At 34.7% G+C, this 13,135-nt stretch overlaps 1 pseudogene; it reads right to left on the minus strand.

The window, feature by feature from the left end:
* Window positions 1-729: 729 nt before the first annotated feature.
* On the minus strand, window positions 730-2,340 carry LOC147476101 (calcium-dependent protein kinase 13-like; annotated as a pseudogene).
* Window positions 2,341-13,135: the final 10,795 nt, after the last annotated feature.

Here is a 13,135-nt window from a genome sequence, read left to right on the forward strand (position 1 = left end):
ATCTGCGGCTGTTGCTGAATATTGTCAAAGGTCCTCTGTCTTATGAAGATATTAAAACTGTTAATGGAAAAGTTTATCCAACTTTCAGAGCAACATGTCAGGTATATTTTATTACATATTCCATATTAACTTTTTTTTTTGTATATTGTTTTCTCGCCTAAAATCTATCGCATATACTTTTAGAAGTTCAAACTGATTCATATGTACTATTTAAAAACATTGTTATATATTATTATGAAATTAAAAGTGATGCATGCAGACCAAAAAACATATTTATTTCACAAATTCTGATGTTACAAAGGTCTACATAACACATTCTTACCCTTTAATTCTGCATATTAAATTTTTGGTAAGTACTAAACTAAACATACACATTTCAATATAGCACACCATGGTTACAAAACTAAATAGTTTGTCACAGTCAAAATACTGAAATTAATGACTTTTAATAAAACATACAAACAAAAGAACATAAATTCCATCTCTTGGAAACAAGAACAAAGATACCACAAGTGCAGATCAACGAACGAAGAAAACGCTAACATGGATAAGGTCTTGGGGTAGAAAGGTCCAAAAGAAAACATGGGATCCAAAGTCAATCAGATGCATAACTAATACTCCGGCACAAAGGTAATGGCCTAACACATAGGAGGTAAGATACCAAAATAAAGGTCAATCAAAGAATCACTAATTTAGTATAGTCCAAGTGAAGTTCTTACAGATAGATATTCATTTGATTACTTCGTGCAAGAGGTGAAAAACTAAATACAAGTAAGCAAGTTCAATTCTCTTGGAATCCAAAGTAGAATTCCAGAATCTAAGATATGAATCAACTATAACATATACTACATCGTAATAAACAGTTAAGACATGACTTACCTAGAACTTTTGAAGCAGTGAGACGTTGGGTGGGATCAATATAGAGCATTCCAGTGATCAAGTCCCTGACAGATGCAGATATATGATCCCACGGATCAGATGGAAACTGCAAATTGGAAGCCCTGACAGAATCGAAAATCCTCGACTTAGTCTTCCCCCAAAATGGTGGCATCCATAGTTCCTTCTCCTTTCTCTAAAATGGTAGCCCCCAGCACTCCAGCACATTAATGTTAACCGCCAATTAATGTTATATAACCCCCAGCACTCCAGCACTCCAGCACATTAATGTTATATAGCCCCCATAATATGTAAAATGGTAGTCTTCCCCCAGCACTCCAGACATCAGCAGCTTGGTTGTAGCCCCCAACTAATACCTCAGGGGCAATATAAAATGGATTTCCAATAGTTCCCTGTAGACTTTGCCTTGTTCAGAAAAAACAAAATTGTTTACACCCCCACTACTAATACACTGATAATTGGAAACTATAAAGAGCAATGAAATTAGTCAAAAGAAAATACCTGGCTTGATATATGTTGCAAGACCAAAATCCACCAATTTAATGCGTGACGATGAGGCCTTTGTCGCCAATTAAATGTTTTCTGGCTTTAAATCTCTATGAACAACGCCATTATCATGGCAGTACATAACCACCAGCATGAGATGCTTGAAAAGAACTCTGGCTTCAGACTCTGAGAATCTACCATGTTTCTCTAATCGATGAAAAAGTTATCCACCAGCACAAAGCTCCATCACTAAGTGTACATAATTCTCATCGTCATAAACCGCCTTGATATCAACAACATTCGGGTCGCCAGATAACCTTGCCATTATTTCTATCTCAAGCTTGATACTACGAAGATCTTCTGCAGTGACCAATCTCTCCTTGGCTATAGACTTACATGCCAAAACCTCTCCAGTCAACTTATCAGAGAACGATCTGATAATACCAAACTGCCCCCATCCCAATTGATCTCCCAATTCGTACTGCTCTTCAAAATTAGCTATATGTTTTGTATCCAAAATTGTTTCAACAAGATTTGCGACTCTGTAACAGTTGCAAAATTGTGGACCATATATTCCCTTGAGGAAAAAATATTGTATCAAACATAGAAAAAACCTTTCATCAGAAAAAGATATTGAAGCAAAAAAAAAAAAAGTATGTACTAATCATAAAACCTCAGCTCATTTATGATGGTTTACTATTAAAATGCAATTCATATTGTTACATTATTATTCTAATTTTTCATTTTTATATCAAGGCACATGGATTACTTGAGGAAGCAAGTCATTGACAAGTTCTAAAATCTTTAAGACAATTGTTCGTCACATTGATTTTGTTTTGTGGGGTGACATATCCTGAAAAACTTTGGGAGAAACATCAAAAGCACCTCGGAGAAGGTATTTTGTTTTGATATAGAAAGAAGAACAATAATGAGAATCTCCAACTCACTGAAGAACATATTAGAAATGAGACTCTCTGTGAGATTGAACAAATTATGGATGAAAAGGGATTATCTCTCACAAACATTCCTGATTTCCCGAAATTTAATATGTCTTCAAGGATCTCCACAGATAACAGATTGATTGCTGAAGAATTAGACTACGGCTGCAATGAGTTGCGAAAGGAATATGAGATTCTTAACAACGGAATGAACGCTAATCAACGTGAGGTATTCAACTCTGTTAATGATGAAGTTCAATCTCAATTAGGAGGTGTTTTTTTCGTGTACGGATGTGGAGGAACTGGCAAAACATATCTTTACAAAACAATTATATCTAAACTTCGGTCTGAAGGAAAGATTGTTCTTGCAGTTGCGTCGCCTGGGATAGCTGCGCTCCTACTTCCAGGTGGAAGAACTGCTCACTCTAGGTTTAAAATTGTTATTCCGACTGATGAAAATACCAATTGTGACATCTCTCAAGGGACATTATTACACAACCTTATCAGACGGGCTGATCTAATAGTGTGGGATGAAGCACCTATGACTCATAGACATAAATTTGAGGCAGTAAACCGTACACTGGAGGACCTTTTTAAATCACAAGGCAAAGAATTTGGTGGTAAAACATTTCTAATGGGAGGAGATTTCAGACAGACATTACCAGTCATTCCAAGAGGCACAAAAACTAATGTTGTTGATGCTTCTATCAACAAGTCAAAATTATGGAAAAACTGCAAAGTCTTTCACTTAATTGAGAACATGCGACTGAAGAATGGAAATATAGAATCAGCTACAACAAAGTCTATTGAAGAGTTTAGCAAATGGGTTTTAGACCTTGGATACGGAAATCTTCCTACTTCTAGAATGAGTGACGAGGTGGAATCAACTTGGATCAAAATTCCTGAAGACCTGCTTATTCCGGATAGTGATAATCCAGTAGAAGATATTGTGTCATGCATATATCCGGATTTGGTCAACAAATATACAGTATCTTAAAGAAAGAAGCATTCTAGCCCCAAGGAAGGAAACCGTTGATGAAATTAACTCCACAATAATTTCAGAACTCCCAACAGAACTAAAGAGATACTTAAGTGCAAACTCACTAAGTCCAATTCAAGGTAAAAGTGCTGAACAAGATGTTTTATACCCGACAGAATTCTTAAACACTCTAGAATTTTCCGGCATACCGAACCACAAACTGGATTTAAAAGTTGGTGTTTCGATCATGTTAATGAGAAACATTAATCAGAGTCGAGGACTGTGCAATGGGACTAGGATAATCATCACAAAATTGGCTTCCAAAGTGATATATGCAGATATTATTACAGGGAATAGAGTAGGAGATCCAGTTTTTATTCCAAGAACAGTTTTGTCCCCAAGCGATACGAAATGGCCATTTGAATTCAGAAGGAAGCAATTCCCTGTTAAAGTTTGTTTCGCTATGACCATAAACAAAAGCTAGGGACAAACATTCGAAAAAGTTGGAATATATTTGCCAATGCCAGTTTTCACTCATGGCCAGTTATATGTTACAGTTTCAAGAACAAGCTCACGAGAGGGACTGAAGTTTTTAATCAAAAGGAATGGGGACGAGCCTAAAGGACATACACAGAACATTGTCTATAAAGAAGTTTTCAATTCAATCTGAAGATTATTACACTCAAAGGTATTTTCTTAAAACAAATGATTATTATATTTTTTATATTTTAGATGCTGATTTTATTTTTTTTACATTGTTTAATAGGAAAATCTCCTTTCAACGGAATATAGGGAAAACAAATAGAGGCAGTATGGGCATAAAAAGAACAGAGATCAAATCCTCCTTACTTCAGTGTAATTGATTATCTCCTAAGTGCTTTGCTACTAATCCCTTTTTATAAGCCATGTAGTACTAGGGACAGTAGGAGATAATGTTAGCTACATTAACGTTCCCTTATACTCTGTCTTCTTCATGGTTCTATTAAATCATATTGTATTGAATCTTATCTATTCTTAATTATTCTTCTTAATGTTTGGAATTCTTCTTAACATGCAAACTTTATTAAGTACATTAATGTTTGGATTGTGTACTCATTCAACAATGCAGTGAGAAGACCATTTTGGAACTGAAGGTGATGATTCTAAACACTCGATGCTTCCAAACACCAAATTTTTTTGTTTCTATGTCCTGATTTATGTTAGTGCTCTTAAGTTTGTTAGAGTATGTATAATAAGACATATAGTGACATGCAAATAAATTGAGGTGGCCAACTCTTATTAAATTTATAGGAGTTCAGATGATTAACTAACATAAATAATTATAGTTAAGTTGCACATTATTATTTTTTCCGTAACTTAACAGTTGTACCGACCTTTTTCAAGATCATAGATTGTCTTGAACTGTGGTTTCCGCCACTTTCTTAATAACCACACTGTGAAAATCAATACAACGGCGATAATAAAAAGAGAGAACCTCCCAGTTGAGTCACCACTGAGTACAGCAGAAATCCAATCAGAATGTTCTCTGTCCAAGTCTGACATATTTTGCATGATAAAAGCTCCTAATGCCCAGTCTAATGGGATGTCTCCCACCTGATTCGTGAAACCAATCCTGCAAAATAGTTATTCCAATTAAAAGGCCATTAAATACAATGAATATTTGAATACATTAGAAGAAAAATAATAATAATAAGAAGAAAAGGTACACGGTTGTTTGTGAACTAATATATATGTATCCTCATTATCGAGAATTCATTTAGACATAAACTGTGCAAAAAAAAAAAAAAGTTTCTAATAGATCTCTCCAACATGCGAAAGTATTTCATGGTATTTAACAATGTGAAGCGCAAGTCAGAATTCGGTACCTTCCATCGTCTAAAGCTATTCCAAGACTGTCATGCAAATATATGTCGAAGACAAGCAATATCTGAGCAAATCTTCCTTCTCAAGAGTGTGGTACTTCTTTTGTATTTTTGACCAATCCTCTCCACAAAACTTTTCCCCAGCCAACATCAAGTTAGATATAAATGTCTTGGAAGACAATCCAAAGAACTGATCCAAAATGTCAAACCAATAAAATGCATAAGATATTGTTCATAAGACTAATATTCCAAAAATTAAAAATGTTTCCATATTAAAAATCATAGTCCCTAAAGGAAGTAATCCTTGAACCTTTGATGTGTAGAAGAAATTCTCTGTGGCCAACAATCTTCCCCGAAATTCAGGTACAAAAGTATTTCCAATGTGGCAACGTTGATAGGAGCACTCTTCTGCATCAGACGTGTGAGTGTCAATATCTACTTTTTACAATTTAGAAACAAAAACTCTATACTCAAAATATGTTAATTAGATAAAATTAATAAAAAAAAATAAATAGAAAAACATAAAAATGTAAATTAGAGTGGATTACAATGGTAAGCTAATGAAAAACTTGCAACCTTTTCCTTTCTCAGAATAAACTTCAAAGTCTGAGTTTCTACACTTAGAGAAATTACCCTTGGCATGAAGGGGTGGAAGATATCTACCGTGAGAGACTCAAAGACCCCATGTCATGGGCATATCCCAAGGAGTACAAGGGTCTACAACTACTCCATCTCCACCAGATATTGCAGCTGCATAATTAAAATAGGTTCAGAATATTGGGATTAACCAGCCTGGTATAAAAGATTTATGGAAGCATCATTTTTTTTTGTCGATAAAACAATATTGTATTAGAATATCAGTGTGAGAGGTTCAAACTAGCCTTATAATAGTTACATCAAAGTTGCACTATAAATTCCCAATCAATTACAATTGAATCAAAATTCAAATTCCTAATAGTAGGAAGATGAGATACCCAACCCCAAATGAATATTTGCAATTACAAATAAAACTATTTAAATCACAAAACTTATCATCAAATGGCAAGTGATATGTTAATGATGCAGTTTAAGGGACAGTTCGGAAAATTACGAAATTCTGTTAAAAAAATAAGAATAAAGAAAGAAGTAAATGAACTCTAAAAAGGCATAACTACTTACAATTCCAGTCTCTTGAAACAAGTAATTCGTGTAATGACTCATAAGCAACATTCTGCAAAAGATATAATAGTTAATGTTTATACATATACTTAAGTGCCACCATGATACACCCATAGCATAAATAAATAAAAATAGATAAAACTAAGAAATCTAAGATTTTTTTCCAACTGAAAAAGTTTCACCAAACGTCCTATAAAAACACTACATATAGACGAGCTACGAAATGAACTTCAAAAGAACAGTAAGCCTGTAGAACTCTTAAAAGACACCCAGAGTACCACAGCAAAAAATAAAAAACAACTTCCAAAAAAGTAGTAAAATGGACAAAGGATGAGCAGAAAACATGCTACATCCACCACAAGTGTATATCAGGACAAGATAGAAGATGACAATCTAAAAGCCCAGAGTTGATGGTTTGCATATATGACTGTTCCACATTGTACTAGAATGACTAAATTGTGAAAACCTAAACATGTACTATTCAACATTTTTCCTATAAGGTTTCTAATTCTGTGATGTCAGATTCCTGAAGGCCGACAAGTGTTTAATACAGAGGCACGATACAACTAACAAATAGTTCTTTGTCCGAAATATATCATAGTTGAGTTGAGAAAAACACTAATTTAAAAAGAGTAAGTCGTATGAGACTTGCAAGTTCAATTTACTAGAGAAGATGGAAACAAGTATTAAATTATATTACATGGCACACCATATTTCAGAAATAATCCATGGATGTGTCCATGTATATTGGTGTCCGACACGACACATGTGCATATTGTATGTGATATACCTCAAGATTTTGTATTCCACCGAGTCAGACACTCGGTAATCGTGTCCGATACAGACAAACGTATCCATGTCAATGTAACTTTGGTATTAATCTACTCTTCAAGGCAATCCAAAATCTTAGATGCATATCCCTACTTGATGCTTCCAAACACCAAATTTTTTTGTTTCTATGTCCTGATTTATGTCAGTGCAAAGCAAAACTTGACTTGATGCAAATCCTTCCAAAACACTCCACATTTTGATTAATGCGATGTCCTGATTCATGTCATGGTAAAGAGAAAGTTTACCTGATAGTCTTTCCACAATTGTTCCATTTCATTGTAGTAGTTCTGATCAGACCAGGATGTGAAATGCTTCCTTGCCCTAGGAGCAGATGCCAATCCCTTGGGAAGCTCTTTCACTATTTTCACATCTCCTTGCAAGGTCGTGATAAAATGATGTTCGTCGAATATATCTGAGAACGTACTATACAGTCCCAAGACAATGGTAAATATAAGTTAATAGATCATATAAAGATGATATAAACCAATTCAAAAAGTTTTAGAATCCACACAAACCTTGAATCCTTCCGAAATGATTTTTTATCCAGCTGAGGAACTACCAATGTTACATTCATAATGAGTGCTACCATGTCTCTCGCTCTATCCGACTTTTCAGTTCCCTGCGAATGCGAATTTGGCTCAGCTTTTCTGGAGACAGTTTGTCCCAATAAATACCTACAACATTGGCAATTGCTCAAGAAACCATCCAATTTTCTACTTTTACACAACTCCTACACCTAGCTTGAAATCCTTTTGTTTTACCAGCTCTCTGTTGCGTCGGGTGTGTGCCTATGTGGACCTTATTTATGCACTCCAAAATAGTGTTTATGCATGTCATAACCGGTCTAGGTCTGCGCAGTGAGCTAACCGACATATACTTGTGAGTGAAAGCAAATACATTTCTGGCAGAATACCTAAAGGAATGTCTGTATTCATGCTCATGAACTCGGCCAATTACAGTCAGCGATATTTTCTGTTTTTACTTTATTTAAGATTGTATGGCGAATGAAAAAACTCCTCATTCCTAATGTTGCAACATAAAAGTGATACATCAGAATTACATCTTAAGCTCCTAGGATCACTCTATCCACTAAAACAATATAATTAACATAAAACAACTTAACTCCCTTAAACACTTCCAATCCACCTAACTTTCCACATACAACAACAACAAACAAACTCACATCAGACAAAGATAATGCAGCAGTAAGTGAGTCAACAAGGAGAGGAACTTACGTTTTGAGCAGCAGAAGCAGCACCAACGAAGTAAGGAATACGATGATGAACAGGGCAAGGCTTTTGTGCTATCTTTTCACGTTCCATTAAATCCCATAACCTTTTCCTTATTCTCCATTTCCAAGCCTTATCCTCAACTTCTTCTTCTAGGTGTCTCATCCTGATCAAGAACCTATACCAGCAGTTAGCGAACAAACAATAATACAAGTTGAGAAAGCACCTTAAGACTAGGCTCTACGGCAAGGGGGAAGGAGATTGTTGGAAAGCCTTATTACAGCTAAAGTCTTGCACCAGTGAGAGAATCCATCCTATTTTGAAATTAGCAGAAGCCACATTTATTACTGGAGCAAATCAGAAATGAGACAAGTGGAGTAATGTTTAGAACAAAGTTAGAAAGTCACTTCAATAAAAACCCACATATCAAATAGACTCCTACTTATGTTGACGCACAAACCAAATTTGGAAATAAACATCATGACTGAATTAAAGTTTTAATAAAACATAAACACTACAAAGATGAGTTTAACTAAACTTCTAAAACCATATCACAATAGATCCTTATAAATTTAACAACACAACTTCCTGTATACCATAATGGCAGTAGCAGCAGAAGGTAAAAAAAAAACTTTTTATACTGACAATTTTTATACAGGCTTATCATAAGTATCGTAGTGAATATTTTTTTTAAAACTTACACAATTTTTATTTTCTTTTGCAGATTATTAATAAGAGATAAGATCATCTACGAGGTAATTTCATAATATACCATGGTATTTATTCACTGTATTTGTTCTTAGCAATAGAAATAATAGTGCATGTTTTACAAGCTAATACGGTTAAAAACCTAATTCAAATAATAAGAAAAAGATAGTTTAGTATCATATTCATATTTTCTATTATATAGGAATCAAATTTTATATTAATTGTGACTAAAATTCTATCAAATAATGCAGGTAAACTACATGGATAGTATAGATGTTGATGAAAATAGTTTCAATTACAATGGAATGATGATTACTCAAAAATTAAGTGATCCGTGGATTATAATTGAGCAAAACAGACTCTGTTACTACAGGATATACAAGAATACTATTTATTATGAAGACTACAAAGGATTGACAGATGAAGTGAAAAATAAAGTCCGGGGAGATCGTTTAGAAAAAAAAGAAGAAAAGAAGAATTTAGAAGAATAATAGGGAGAAGAAGATGAAATATAGATGAAAAGGAGCAAATAAAAAGTTGTGATGGAAGACATACCTTTCAAAACAAATTAATTAAGATCTTCTGTAACCACTACTTCTTCTAAGTTCTTTTCTTACATTCACAACTCTTATTATTTCAACTACATTGCCTATAATTTCATTGCTTTATATTGTACTACAAACAAATAAATAATGTTATGTTAGAGGAATAAGGCTAAACATGGAGTATATCTGAAGTTCCGATTTTCAGTAATTCATTGTTACAACATAAACAGACAAAAAACTTGTCAATGAAACCAATAGCAACTCATCATTAGAGACAGTTTTTGGTGGAATAGAGTCTTGGAATTCAAGTTTAGATTGTTGTCAATGGGACTTGGTCACCTGCAACCCCCGCTCACCTTCAAGAAATGTTGTCACTCTTGATATTTACTCATTTGTTACTTCACTGGCTCCAGAGGTTGTTGTAAACTCAGCAGTGTTAGCGCCATTGTTTCGTATAACAACCTTGACATCTCCTCCAATTCTATACAAGGTGAACTCCCAGCAAATGGGATTGCCAACTTTACCAAGTTGCTTCACCTCGACTTGAGGGAAAATAGCTTCAATGGATCCATTCCTACTCAATTGTTCCGTTTACAAAGGCTACGATACCCAGATATGAATAGTAATATGTTCAATGGAATCTTGAGTAAAAAGTAGGAGCCCTTCGGAACTTGAGAGTACTGAACTTAGCTGAAAATTTCCTCTATGGAGAGATTCCTATAGAAATTGGAAATCTAACACACCAAGCAATTGTCGCCGCCGCAATAGATTCTCTGGTGGACTTTCAAATTCACTTTTGCATTTAACTGAGCTCCAAGTCTTGGATTTGCGCAATAACTCTCCATCAATGGAAATTCCTACCAACACTGGAACTTTGTCCAATATTTCAACTATAGCCTTAAGCAAGAACCAGTTGACTGGTGGAATCCCTTTGTCATTACAGAATTTGAACAAGATATAGTTACTGAATATCAAGGCGCTGAGGGTTTTGAGCCTTGGAGGAAACAACCTTACTTGGAACAACAACGCTAATGTAGCTCCAAAGTGCATGTTGTCTCAGTTATCTTTGAGGTCATGTCATGTTTCAAGTCCCTTACCTCAAAATCTTAGCAGCCTGAGCGAACTCGAGCACCTCGATCTCCATAACAACAATATAACCGGCGAATTGCCAAAGTTCCTCTACCAAATGTCTAGCCTTCAAGTTCTTAATCTTAAAAATAATTCTCTTGAAGGCCGGATCCCAAAGATGCCAAGGTGGAACCATATACAAGGGTCGAGCATCAATAGGCGAAGGAAGAGTTGATTCCTTCCATGGGAGAGCACCCATTGTTAGCAGATTCTCTGCGAGAGGTCTCAGGACAAAATCCACACCAAAAGTTTTATCTAGAATATACGATGAGTACTGTGACTTGATATTTGAGAAACCGTCGAGGCAAACTATTATGGCTTTACCAGAATGTGGGTCCTTACTTTCATATATCTACTGTAACCAACACAGTAAAAGGAAGGATTTAGATTAAACAAGTCAATTGAATGAATGGTTGGATTTACAATGGGGCACTGGAATGACGAGTTATCAATTTGATCTAGAATACTTTGGTGTCTTGAGAATGCAAGAGGACCATGCATCAAGCCGGAATTATCATGTGTGTCTATTACTTATTGTCCAAGAATGATCACACAAATAGATTTGGTAGGGGGGTGCCTAGTGGAATATTTGCACTAAATACTATATAGAGTGGGCCAAACTTGCCAGTTGATATGGTAATATAACCAGCAAATTGCCAGAGTTCCTCTACCAAATGTTCGATGAGTACTATGACTGGACATTTGAGAAACCGTCGAGACAAACTATTGTGGCTTTACCAGAATGTGGGTCCTTACTTTCATATATCTACTGTAACCATCACAGTAAAAGGAAGGATTTAGATTAAACATGTCAATTGAATGAATGGTTGGATTTACAATGGGGCACTGAAATGACGAGTTATCAATTTGATCTAGAATACTTTGGTGTCCTGAGAATGCAGGAGGACAATGCATCAAGCCGAAATTATCATGCATGTCTATTACTTAATGTCCAAGAATGATCACACAAATAGATTTGGTAGGGGGATGCCTGGTGGAGTATTTGCACTAAATACTATATAGAGTGGGCCAAACTTGCCAGTTGATATGGTAATGGCCTGCCAGCAAGAGGAGGCCAAGTGTCCTGAGTTTAAGAACACTGAAGGGCACCTAGAGTTTGAGCTGTTCTAGCGAATCTCTGTACAAGTTTAAATTGTTGTTAACTCAATTAGATTTGCACTAAATACTATATAGAGTGGGCCAAACTTGGATTGGTCCAGCCTTTACCATACTAGAATCAATTCTTTTTTATATACTTATCCATTTCTAATTCAAATAAGTATTGCATAATTCAACTTCTACCTACGATCCTCTTCTAATTTAGATAAGTATTTCTTAATTCAATTTCTACATATGGTACAAGTCCAAAGCAGGTATACTTCTAAAACTTGAACAAGACCTTCGGAACTTATAAATACAACACAACAATGCCTCCGATTAATATAATTTTCAGAAAACTATAGGGCTACTACAAAGAAAAGGTACACATGACAATAATTTCTTTTTCAATCTTATTAGATTTTTTAATAGTATTAGTAAATATGTGTTATTTTAATCCATGAATTCAGCATAAATAATACATCTGATCCATGCATACATAGAAAAACGGTTGTATATTCATCATAATTGTAATTCTAATAGCTGGATATAATGTAACATAACATTATGACTGGAAAATTCAATTTTTTCGATGAGGTGAACGACAAATCTGACAGTTGGAAGGTTTAAGCACGCATAAGCAGAATGTGGGAAGCTGTTAATCTACAGGAAAAAAACACAATCATATGGTCTACACATGCTGCTACTTGACGAAAAGGTAGAACAGACTCAAAAAATTACTTCTTTTATATCAAATTTTTTTTTGAATTTAAATCCACTTATATTACATTGTGCAGTCGAATCAAATTCATGCAAAGATTTCACCAGGAATCCAACACATGTTTGAAAAGAAACTGATAGAAGGAGACATATTCGTAATTGATAAATTTGAAGTCAAAGAAACAACCGGAAGATATCGTCCAGTAAGATCTAAGTACACTATTTCTTTCACGAAAGATACTATAGTATCTCCTTCAAAAGAAATAGGGACGACATTCAACAGATATAATTTTTCGTTCGTAGAATTTGAAGATCTTATGAAAACAAAGGATATCTCATTTTTCCATACCAAAGGTGAGTTCTTTATACATACCCTATTGTTTATTATAACTAATTTCTAAAAATGTCTACAAATCAAATTTCATAAGAAAACTGATCAGAGTCGGACCAAAGAAACCTCAAGGATTCAGGGAAATCACAATACAAAACGAAAGGTAAACAAAATCTACATAAATTATTTTTTAACTTAATTTGTTACACAACTAACTATGTAAAT

Source organism: Coptis chinensis, chromosome 9 (assembly GCF_015680905.1).
Source record: "Coptis chinensis isolate HL-2020 chromosome 9, ASM1568090v1, whole genome shotgun sequence".
Classification (NCBI taxonomy): Eukaryota; Viridiplantae; Streptophyta; class Magnoliopsida; order Ranunculales; family Ranunculaceae; genus Coptis; species Coptis chinensis.